The sequence below is a fragment of the Papio anubis genome, chromosome 19, assembly GCF_008728515.1.
Source record: "Papio anubis isolate 15944 chromosome 19, Panubis1.0, whole genome shotgun sequence".
In the NCBI taxonomy this organism is placed as follows: Eukaryota; Metazoa; Chordata; class Mammalia; order Primates; family Cercopithecidae; genus Papio; species Papio anubis.
In genome coordinates, this window is record NC_044994.1 from 19,292,545 (window position 1) to 19,305,183 (window position 12,639).

Below are 12,639 nucleotides of genomic sequence, written 5' to 3' on the forward strand. Positions count from 1 at the left end.
TTCTAATTTTCATTTTGAAAAATATCTAGCCTACAGAAAATTAGCAATATAATGAATGGTATATAATCTTTATCTAGATGTAAAAATTATTAACATTTTGCCATAATTATTTGCCTATTTCTCCCTTTCCTACACTTAAAACATTTCTTTTTGCTGAACCATTTGAAAGTTGCAGATACAAGATTCCACTTCTAAATACTTTCAAATATATCCTGTCCCTAAAGACACATTCTTCTATATAACCTCAATATGATGATCACACTCAAGAAATTGAACAGGGATGTAATACTGTTATATGAGCTATAGCCCAAATTCACATTCCTTCCATTGTCCCAATATTATCCTTTATAGATTTTTTTTTCATCCAGAATCTAATCAAGAAGGATAGATGTCTTGCAATTAGTTGCCAGGTCTCCTAGTCTCCTTTAATCCTGAACAATATTTCAGGCTTTATTTGTTAATCGCACTGACATTTTTGGCATTTTTGAAGTGTCCAGGTTAGTCATAGTGAAGAAAATCTACCAGTTTGAATTTGCCTGATTGTTTGTTTCCTCGTGATTAGACTCAGGTTTAACATTTTTATCAGATTACTTCAGAAGAGACTTTTGTGTCATTCTTCATGTATCCTAAAAAAAATACATGATTTCAGTTTGTACTACTTCTAGTAATGTCAAGTCTGATCATTTGATTAGCTGGTATCTGTCAGACACCAACTATAAAGGGACGTCTCCCCTTTACAATTAATAAGCAATCTGTGGGGTGACACGTAGAGATAATGTGAATATCCTGTCCCCATCAACCATTCACCCAATGGCGGATGATTTTTTTTATTCTTATCATGGTGGTTGCAAAAATCTGGCTCTATTATTCTATTCTTTCTTTTCATTATCAGCTTGTATTCTTCAGTGAAACAGAGCTTTTCCTTCTCTCCACCCAATCTGTGCATTCACACACTCTGGGTTCATGGATACTTTTCTTATTCAATGTGCTCTAATCCATTACATCCATTATTACTCTTTATGTACAAAAGATCCCAAATTTGGCCAGAGAGAGTCTTTTAAATCTGGCTATGTCCTTCTAATGTGCCCTCATTTGTTTTTGAGCAATTCCTTGCTTTCTGGGACAAAATGTTCAAGAGTTTCCCCTAAACTAGTTGAAGCTAGAAGGCTTTAAACAGTGCTAACCCAACTCAGTTTTAATGCAACATTTTGAATTTAGTCACGAATGTTAGCATAGTATCTAAAACATAGTAAGTGCCCGTCAGTATGACACATGTCTTCCTTAGCTATTTGATACCTTGTTTGAATCTTTTGTGCAATTCTTAAAAATATAAACCTTTAATTTATAACATGGATTTTTATATTTTTCAATTTGACATATTTTTTCTTATTTTAATTTTTGATAATAAGATAAACTTCCTTATTTTCACATGGAGGCCATATGAATAGGTAACTTTCAGAGGATTTTCATTTTCTTCAGTATGGTAAAATCTTAGACCACTTCTTAACGCCAGAATGTATACAAACAGCAGAGCATAAAACCCCCATAAAGTGAAGCCTTTTAAAATTCCTGAAATTATCAAGGGATTTCACATGTCAGAGGAAATAATATAAAGGCATGCCTGGACATTTATTTATTTTGGGGGGTGTAAGAAATTCAACAGACCTGCCATACTTTCTAAGTAAATGTAGCACCACCCAAACCACATCTAAATTATGGAGAGGAAAGAGAAATAGAAGAACGAGGAGTATGATATTTGAAGAGGTCACAAAGAAAAAAGTGGGGCATCATAGCTTACAAACTTTCTTTTATTTACTTATTTATGTATTTTTTTATTAGAATGTGAGGGTGGATATGTGTGTGTGTTTGCATGTGGTATATGTGTATAACTTTGTACATGGGGAGTTAAAGATAGAGATGTTCACTCAACATTTATTCAACAAATATTTATTATACTTCCTCTCTGAAGCAGGCATTGTATTTGTTAGGAATACAAGGACCATCAAAACCAGATGGATCCCTATCTTAGTGTTTAATTAAATAATTATACAAATAAATGTGAATTTGCCACTCTTCTAAGTGCAATGGATACAGATACATAAATGTGTATATACTTACATGTATTTTATAAGGGGATTTAATTCAATTTAGGGGTAAGAGATGGTTCATTTGAGGAAGTGACATTTGAGTTGATATTTTCAAAGTGTTAACTAAGAGAGTTAACTAGGGAATGCCTGAGATTGTGTTTTTAGGGGATGGGGGGATGGGAGAGAGCTGGAATGTTAAGGCAGCTTGAAGAAAGCCAGCCAGCTGAAGCTGAGGGAAGAATGGGAGCATCCAAAGAGATAAAAGTGGAGGAGGCTGTCCTTGCTGGGCTACAAAAATCAGGTGATGAGCGTTGGTCTTTATCTTAAGCAAAGCAATGGTAGTTATTTAAGTGGTACCCGTGGTTGGAAGGTGATAGTTATCATATTTGCATTTTGAATGCAAATATAATATCTGGTATCCCATTGGAGGATGAATTTGGGGTGGGGAACAATGCCAGGAAATCAGTCATGGAGACATTGTTGTTTTCTACACAAAGGATAATGAAAGCTTACACTTGTGCGATGGCAGAGGTAGATTTTTGTAATTAATTTTGGAAGTCAAAATCAAAGCCTTGGTAATGGAATTGAAGGAGAAGTAATGTCAAGATTAAAACCAGATTGGACTATGGGAACCCTGCTCCTTTGAGGTGAGATGAACAGAGATCAGGAGTTTGATTTTGACATGTTTCATTTGATGTTTCTTTAAGATAGATGAGAAGAAATGCCAGATATATGAGCTGTATCTACAAGTGGGCAATGTAGAGGGACTTTCTGAGCTGTGATTATGTTTTATAGAGTGCTCTGCATTAAATATATATCAGTAATCTCAAGGCATTCTTACTGGATAGTACTTGGTATATGTATGTTGAGAAACTCCAAGGTGAATTAAAGGTCTGAGGTATTAGATGAACAAGCTCTGGCACCTGGGATTTCAGTGATTTTTAAATTCATTTCTATTCTAAATGCTGTTCTAATTCCCTGATCTGCAAAATCTGAAAAAATGAATTTGCTAGACTTTTAGCAAGTAGCAAGTGGTGTATTTATAGGCTGAAGTTACAAAAGTGATCATGCAAGAGGAGGATTAGTATTTAAATTATTTAACAATCAGCACAATTTGGACTCCAGCTACAAATAACCAGTAAGACTATACCAGTGCATCCAGCTGAATGCCAGCCCTGCTGGGGTAATAAAATCTCATTCTCTGATAATAAAAATTCCTAATTGAAAATAGAGTACAAATGTTAGAAGGTAAAAGGGTGTTGATAATCACTGCTTTTTGTCCAAAAAATGTCACTAACACCTAAGCATTTTTTTAAATAACTTGAGAAATCGATGTTTTGGGGGAAAAATTACCCTCCTTCTAATCTACTGTCAAAGAATCCTGTAAAAAAAACTAAATTAATTTAGATGATCATTTCTTTAAAACTATGCCGATATAATTTTAAAATGTATTCATTAAAGTATATAATCATTATTTTATCTAAATCCTTACAGACTATATTTGCTTAAAGTAAGCAGGACCTATAGGTCACCACTTTAATTCCATCTGTGAAAAGAAAAAAAAAAAAAGAAAGCAATAGAAATGACCACAAAACTAAGTGGAATTTTAGGCTTCTTGGTACTGAAATTAATGGACAAGTATCACATTCTTCATTTGAATCAACAGTGTTGTCTTATTTGGTTTTCCCATTTTCACATATATCTAACAGAGGCTTCTGAATTTTACCACATTAGCTGGGTATATTTTTCCTTTTCTTAACCATATTCTTTAGTGTTATAGAGTTCAGTTTAGGGTAGCATTGAAGTACTATAGTAAAAGGAGGCTCTCTGAACAATGGGACTGGAATGTGTCATATATGTTTATTCCGACAAAGAAGGTTTTCTCTTGTATAGCAGAGTTAACAGTACAAAGAGGAAGGAATGTTTTACTTTCACAATCTTTCCCTCTATTCCATACAAAAATAAAAAACAGAGTAAAAGGCAGATATTCCAATAAAATTTCACTGCCCATATAGATCTTTGTGCTGTTCAAATGAAAGAAACACCTTATTTTCCTTATCGCCTCCCAAATCCAACAACCTCAATTTCATCTTCTCTGAATCCCCATTGCACCACTATACTCACATTAGAAATTGTAACAAAAGCAGACCAAATAAAGTTAGGGGTCAGTCTGAGGTTGAATGTTGGGCAATTCAATAGACCAAGAAGCTTTCAGTAAGAATGAACAATACACAGAAAACAATCACAGATCAAATTGTGTTCTGTACAATTGCTGCATCCTCTTTGTAGGGAAAGCTGCCTCTCTTGATTAAGTAAAACATGCCCTTCTATGTAGAGAATTTTGTGATTGTGTCAAAGCAATTGGTTATTCACACACATACACACCACACACACACATATTATTGACTTCTATCTCAAGTGCTGCGCTTACATTAAAAAGCTTCCTTCTTTAAAAAGAATAAGATATACAACGGCCTAAAAACATGTAAGGTGCACCCTGACTGGGAAGTAATCTAAGAAAAAATATCTCACAATTTGATAAATTCAAGATGGTATAGCTAATACTCAAATGACATTTCATATTAACTCTGCATTTTCAAGAGCAGATCATAAGTTACAGTCCAGTAGACTTCTTACTTTCTTACTTCTGTAAGATTAAACACCTCCGAAACAGACAAAATTGACCACACCCCTTCCCCTCAACTTCTAATATGGTAGCACAGGATGCATCTATCACAAACAATATAACGAAATTCTAATACAGCAGTTTATTTGGGTTGGTAATAGCTTTTGGGCTTTTACTATAAGCATACTTCATAGCACGATGTTTTGTGGTATAACTTCCAGTATTGGACTAGTGCAGTTCTTTTGTGCATAAGCATGTTTCAAGGGCATTAAAAATATAAATCTTAATAATATCTCCTTTCCTGTTTTCTCAAAGCCTAAAATTATGTGTGTATACAGATATGCTTTCATAAATATGCACATATATACATATACATACATGCATACGTGTGTGATGTCCGTCTCTCTATATATACATGTATATATGTGTGTATATACATATGTGTGTGTGTATACATATATATATGAAAACTTTCAGTGCTTTATGGAGATATACATTTAAGCAAAGTTAAGGCCTAAGACAACTAAATATTATCCAGCATGTACTGCAGTTGCTCACCACTTACTGTCACCGAGAAAAGATAGATTCCTAAGAGAAACAAGGATCAGAATAAGTGAATTTTTATAAAGGTGACAGTGACAGAAAAAGATTAGAACATGACCTGCTTGAGGGCAGTGAAGTCTATGGTTCTGGTCCATTAGAGCCAGGGGATCAGTGAACAAATGGGATGGTCCTACTTAAAAGAAGTAAAGATAGATAGGTAGGGGCATGAAAAATAATCCATGCCTACATAAAAATCTTGGTTATCTAGCTCTATGGCTCTCATAATGGCAAGTAACACCCCTACAACATATTTTAGGTAGGACTGGGTACGTTCAAGGTTGTCACAAATTATTGGTGGTGGTAGTGGTGGTGTGCTATTGGCTTTTAGTGTATATAGGGGGAGGCAGTCCAATTTAATGATGAGTTTTTCTAAAAATATTCCATATAAAGTTTATGCATCCTATTGAACTAAATGTTATGAATATCAAACTGTAGAATCTGGTACATAATTATAATTAAGATTTTTATTTACATTCCCACCAAAAGCCAAGCAATTTATAATAATAGTTTAATTATTTCATGTACTCTATCTTCTGACTCTAGAATTGATAGACTATAATGTTGATAGAAATTAAACTTAAGACCAACTCAGCACCAAATCAGTAATTTTTATTTTCGAAGTATTTTACTTATTGACAATACAGTGAGTAACCTGCATCTCCTGAAATAGAATTCACACTAGTAACAACATAGAAATGTTCCAGAAAGTAATTTTGGGATTTTAGTGGAGCATATCAATGGTATTTACTCTCTCATTTGCAAAATATCATACTTTAAAATTTTCTCCACTCCAAGAGTCTACATTTGACTTGGCAAATTTTCCCTATACCATTAACTTCCTTCTTCTGGTTTTCACATACAAATAAGTCTAGGTTGTTAGTATCTCAACACTAGTTTAAGTCTATCCCTCATTCTTTCACTTTCGTGCACTTCTTGCACAGGATGTCTTCTGCTGTTTTATTTGTCTTAAATTCAAACTTATTCATCATATATTCATACAAGCGCTGACTTTACTATGTCTAGTAAAGTTATCCCCAAGCATTAGTAGTGAAATACACATTTTATTACACATTACTTTTATTAGCTTTTAAAAATTACAACTATATTCTGTAATTATTTATAAATGGCTTTTGAGGATATTAAGGAAGTAACAAAATATTTGTTTTTAAAAAAGAGGACAGAGTCTTAGAGAGTCAAGGATCAAAGTCTCATCCATGATGGCTACTCAGTGTATAAGAGAAGACAGCAAATCACAAGCCTTCTACATTTACCTCTGTACTGCTTCATTCCATGACTATCACGTATTAGTTGATACCGTGATGGCCAGAAAGAGTTAACTCCCCTACCTAACTAATCTAACTTTCTAAGAGGTAGCTAGATGAGGAGTCAGGAGACCAGGTTTCTAGTTTCTGCTCTGCCACTGCCAGTGTGACCTTTAGCAGTTCATCATGATCACTGTAGGTCCCCATTATTTCTGCAACTGTAAAATGAGGACACAGGAATAAATTACTTTTAAGGTTCTTTCCAGCTCTATTAAAAAATGCATAATCTTGATCCTAAGACTTAGGCATTGATAAGAAGAAACGGATTCCTTTAATAAATGTATATAAAATGTATCCTGTGGGTCTCAATTATATTTCCAACTACAATATTTCTTTTAAAATATTCAGTCTAGTCAAGTCTTTAAAAAATGCCATGCCTTATAAAAAATGAAAATGTTTCCTTAAAAAAAAGCATCCCTACACTTTATGTAGTGAACACATTTATGATGAGAACACAGTCTCTATTCTGAAGACTGTGTTTTCTATCACCATTCTCCTTACTTTTCTATCACCATTCTCCTTACTTTTGTAAAAGTTACAGTTTGGCTGTGAATATCTGAAATAAAAATGATCTTATCTGCTTTTCCCGTCATATATTTTTGGCAGTTCTAACCTTCCACACAGAGGTTTTCTAAATTCTAACAGTCCACAGAACTAACAATTCAACAAAATCTATGTCCAACTAAAAAGTGACTATAAATAAGATGTTTAATGCTATGGTATGAATCAGCTTCTCTCTCAAGTAACTTATTTACAACCAATTTTGCCCTAGAGCTTTTGAAAAACACAGTAGAAGTCTGTTAAATTGGCAGTCTTGCTGAACAACTATTTTATCTAGCTTGGTCCACTGTAACAATAATTGAGAGGTTCTCTTTGATGAAATGTGTTTTTGATTTGGAGCATAGGTACAAAGATCAAATGGACCATACCTCTTATTTAGATGGCTTCTTGCTATTCCTTCTCTTGGAAAGGACATATTAATATATAAGGCCTAGGAATGCCATTTAATGCCAAACACATACGTATGCTTTAGGAAAACACTTAAAAATGCAGTGCATTAATAGTAAGATGCATACATTAATACATTCTTATTTGGCTTTCAGGAGAAACCATTATCACTTTTTTTAAAATATTGACCACCTGTTACACGTAAAGTGGGATTGAATTTCTCAAACTTTGACTATAAGACTTTTATTTTTGCTGGGAACATATCTAATCCTTAACACATATTCATTAAACAGGTATACAATCAAGTCTTTAGTATCTTTATTTGAATGACATATAAACTCCTGCAAAGTTTTCATACCAGGTTTGCTTACTTCTGCCACCCAGCTCATTTCTGGGCAGTCTGTCCGTTTTCCCCACCTCCCCACAAATGGGTTTTGGTGTTTGAGATATGAAAGCGCATTTAAAAATTAACCTAAACGCAAGAAAATAATTAGAAAGGCAACTTGCCCACAATAACAATGCAAATCTTTTTTAAACCAAACATGCAATACATTCCAAAGACAAACACAAATGACTTTTTAAATAACCATGATTTTACATTATCTTTGCCTCTACTTCTCTCATTAACATGAATAATTCAGAGTACTTACTATACATGGTAAAACTGTTTCTCCTCAATAATTCATTTTTAGTGTACAGAAAAATAAGATGTAACATGTTCTTATGTAATATCCAAAGGTTTTAATTAGACTATATTTTTAAAGGCAACTTTAGTTTCAAAATTATCTGTAGTTTGGGTTTATTCTGTCGAAAGCCATTCTTCTAAGTTAGGAGAATCTTAACGCTTTCAAGGCAAAGAGCAGTATAGAACAGTGTAGCCGGTGATAATGCCCCACTTTTTCTTGGTTCCTGATAATCTTCAAGTACATATCAATTATTTACAAAGTGTGAAATCATCACTATCTTTTTCCTCAAAAAATACGAAAATGCTTTGGGACATTGCGCCTGTGTTTGAGTGAAAAGAATTTTCCTAATGTGCTGGCTATGCTAAAGGAACAAAGGATTTACTATGTAACTAAATTTTGAATGATAAAATACCCTAATATTGAAGTTCTAATTAGAGCAAACACCCTTAAATGGGAAGCCTTTCTTGGATACGGAACTGAATATCTCAAATCTTGCTTTATTGATGACACCAACAAAACAGAGTGTGAATCTATCTGCTGATTACATCCCAACTCATCCAGATTCCCAAATTCAAATATAAAGAACACTGTACAGGTAAACATGTTATTCATTACCTATCTCACCTCCTATGCTATTCATATGCAATATTGATGTGGGAAACAATGTGTATTTCTTAGGTTTACTGAATTTGGAGTTTGTAAAAGTAAGTTAGTCTCTTATTTTGTGAATTCTTCCTTGGAAGATGTTACACTTTCCTGGAAACCACACAAGGTTTCTGAAGTCACGGGGCTGTTTAATGCCCTGCTTCAGAGCATCAAATCCTACCCTTGTGACCAGGAAGAAAGGAAAAGAAGGTCATCAGGAGGACCCTGCAGCTGCACTAATTTCCAGCTTCTCTCTGGTAACAAAAAGGTTGGGGTGGGGGGAAGCAATCAGATTTTTACTGCAGTATACACCAGCCTTGGCCAAGTGCTTTGAAACTTTTAGAATGTCTTCTTTCACTGAAAATAAAAGAACCAGAGCTTATGGTGTAATAAGCCAAACACAACAGTTACTGAACTTGGGTCAACACTGGATACCATTACAGCTTTCAGGATAGTCATGGGAATGTATGAAATGAGTAAGTACGTTTTGATACCTGTGAAAATAAAACATTGTGCTGTAAGTGAGTGGGAGAGAACAGATGGTTGGTAATGATTTAAAACATTTATGGTTTTGGACTATCACCAAGCCTCTGTATTAAAAAATATGATGTTTAGTTAGTACATGCCAACATCTATATGCAAGGTGCTTATTTTCTGGAGGACGGTACTGTAATGAAGGAGATAAAAACCAAATGAGGTAGGAGGAACATTCTTCCCATTTTCTGGGGGCATTTAGTGTGTGCTATTTCTTACTGACTATGTGCAATCCTAATGTTTTCCATACGATGAGAGGATTTTAATTTTTCCTCAATTACTAGTCAACTGTAAGTGCCTAGGAATCATATTCTGTTTGATCGTATGGTGTAGAATTGTAATATTGCTTTGTAAATTTGATTCACTTTGATTCAAGCTCTTAAACCCTTTGAGCAATAATAAAAAGTGGTAGTTCAGGGTGCTCTTGCCCATGAAAAACAATAGCATTCACCTTATCCTCACGTTGGTTGGCAGGCATATGGTGTTATGATTAGGTACTGCAATTAGCAGGTGCCCGGCAACTGAATCAGAAGACAAATACTAAATATGGTCACACTGCATTTGGGTGAGTATATATGAGTTGAAAAGAGGCCCACGGCCTTCAAACAGAGAGGAATAATAATGTAAATAAAATTATACAAAGATAGATTAATGCAATTCTGAGGTTAAAGCGAAGAAAAATAAACATTGGTAATACTCTCAATTATCAGAAAAACTGCGAAAAGGGAGTCCTATTAAGCATCCACGGCGTTTTGATTTGAATCTGATAGCATCATAGGGAGAAAAAAGTCACACACACATTGTATATTATTCACTTGCCATCGCTTTCAAAACGCTGGGAATTATTCAGGCACAGTTTGTTTGTGGGAGGGAGCTGGGGGTGGACCGCAGAGAGAGAAAGGAGGAAGGCCTGCAGCTCTAGACTTAGCACCTGTAAACTTAGTTGGAAATAACTCCTGACAAGCATCAACCATAACACCTTCTAACAGAAACATGCTGATAGGCAGGATGTTCAAACGGGGCAGAAGAGGCAGCAGGTAACCCTGTGAAAGTAACAGCAGCAGAAACAAACACACCATTCCTTCTCTCCCCAAGCCACTTGCAGCCCCTCCTCAGATCGCCTCTCCCAAACCCTCCGCTCTGGCCACGATCGTACCTGACCTCCCGGTCCCCCTAACTTCCCTCCCACCTCGCTCTCAGCCTGCACCCGAGCCTGAGCCAGGTCGCGGAGTTTGAGACTGACGCAAAGGAGGCACCCCCGCAGCAGAGATGCTCGTCTTTCTGCCACACACACGCTGGAGGACTGGACAGACTGGCAGCAGAAACTCAAGACTGTTCCTGCCGTCCTCTTTCCAACCTCTGCCTGCCCCAAGCGGGGTCTGACTCCGGAATGTGGAGTCCAGGGTGCCCTGCTGGGGCGCAGGAAGGCAGCTCAGGTAGCTGACAAGTTCACGGCCGTCCTTCTCCAGCGCCCCCTCAAAGTCAGGATCCCTTCCTGCTCCGGCCTCCCACCTCCTGTCCTCCGTCCACTGAAGTGAAGGGAAGTGGGTTGGAATACTGGACGAGGGGGAGATCGGAAAAGGAAGATGCCTCCCGCATCCCCAGCGGCGAAGCACCTGGAAAGGTGAGACCGCACGTCCCCGCCCACCAGAGCCAGCTCCCGGCATGGGTACCCAGCAGCGCCCCGTCATCTCTGCCCCTCCAGTGTCCCCAGCCCCAGCTCCAGCGCGGTTACCTCGCGGGCCGCTGCCTGGCGGTTGCAGGTGCTGCTGTTCCAGGAGCGCAGCTTCGGAGGAAACTTCCCCGCGCTCCAGGGCAAACTCCCGCGCACTCCTGGCGGCCGTGAGGTGGCTGAGAGCTGAGCGTGGCGACGGAAGCCGGGTCAGCTCGGAGTCAGGCGCTCACCCTGGCCCTGGCCCTGGCCCCCCTCGCGCGTCCCGCCGGGCTGGGGCTGCGGCACCGCCTCCGCGCCCGCTCCCGCCCGCGCCCCCGCCCGCCCGGGCAGCTCCGCCCCACTCTTTTTCTCTCCCTAGCGCCCGCTGCCCGCCCTGCCTTCTCCTGCTCTGCCTTTGTGGCTCTGTCGTCCCCTTTTTCCTCTGACTTTCTGGCCTCGCCTCCGCTGGCGACTCACCCTCCCTCCTAGCCCCGCGTCCCAGGGCTCAGGTGCCACCCCATGCCCAGTGGAGGAAGTGATTACCCTCGCAGTTCTTTCCCAATTCGCCCTCTCCTCTCCCCTGCCCTGGGGTCTTCTCCTAGCTTTTCTAGAAACGCAGTCCTGAGGGGTACATCCGTAGGTTAGAAGGCTGTCGCAAACATCAACTCCAAAGTCAGAATGTGTTTTGCTTTACAGACCGGAGGTGATGTTTGTTTGTTTTAATACATCAATTATAATAGATCAATAAAGTGCTTGTTGTAAGTACGGCTAAGTTCAGCAGCAGGTTTGTGTAAACCAGGGCTCCCTCAAAATGAGCCTAGGACCCATTTACAATGTTCAAGACCTAGGAGATTTCTCAGCCTGAGCCAGGCTGAGATTTCAAAATCGGACAAGCTGAAGTTGGCGGTTTTAAAGGGCTTTGCAAAGACCAAACACTAGAGTAACATTTTTAAATCATTAAAGGAAACACCAGGCTTTGGGAGGCCCAGGCGGGAGGATCACTTGAAGCTAGGAGTAAAAGGCTGCAGTGAGCTCTGATCCTGACACTGCACTCCAGCCTGGGTAACAGAGCAAGACCTTGCCTTGAAAGAGAGAGAGAGAGAGAGAAAAGAAAATAAAAATGGTTCATTAAGGTTTAAAAATTAGTCCTAAATATTATGCTAGCAACAAATGACCAAACTAGGACAAATAAAAATAAATGAACCCTTGTTTGCTTATTTTGCATTCAGATGATTTCTATAAATTCACAAAGAAAATCTCAAATTTTTTTTTAGATTTTTTCAGAAAAAGCATTAACTAGTTAAACCTAGTTATTACGACATTAGAATTTTGTTGTTGTTTTTGCTGAAACTGAAATATTAGCCTTATGTATTTCTAGTAGGTCTTCTTATTAATGGTTTAGGAATAACACATCTGGTAGTAGTGAACTTTGGTTCTTTGAAGAATTACCATTATAGAACTTGTTTGCCTGATGCTGGTTTCTTTTTGAACAGAGCCCGATTTTATTATTCTGTCACAAGTGTTTTATTTTCAT

At 37.7% G+C, this 12,639-nt stretch overlaps 1 protein-coding gene across 2 annotated transcripts in view; it reads right to left on the reverse strand.

Annotated features, from left to right (window-relative positions):
* CHST9 (carbohydrate sulfotransferase 9) overlaps positions 1 to 11,403 on the reverse strand; it is a 281,990-nt gene extending 270,587 nt beyond the window's left edge. For both annotated transcript variants that reach the window (XM_017951647.2, XM_017951646.2), the window contains exon 1: positions 11,187 to 11,403. The gene's annotated coding sequence lies outside the window, so the exon portion shown is untranslated. The remainder of the gene's footprint in view (positions 1 to 11,186) is intronic.
* Positions 11,404 to 12,639: the final 1,236 nt, after the last annotated feature.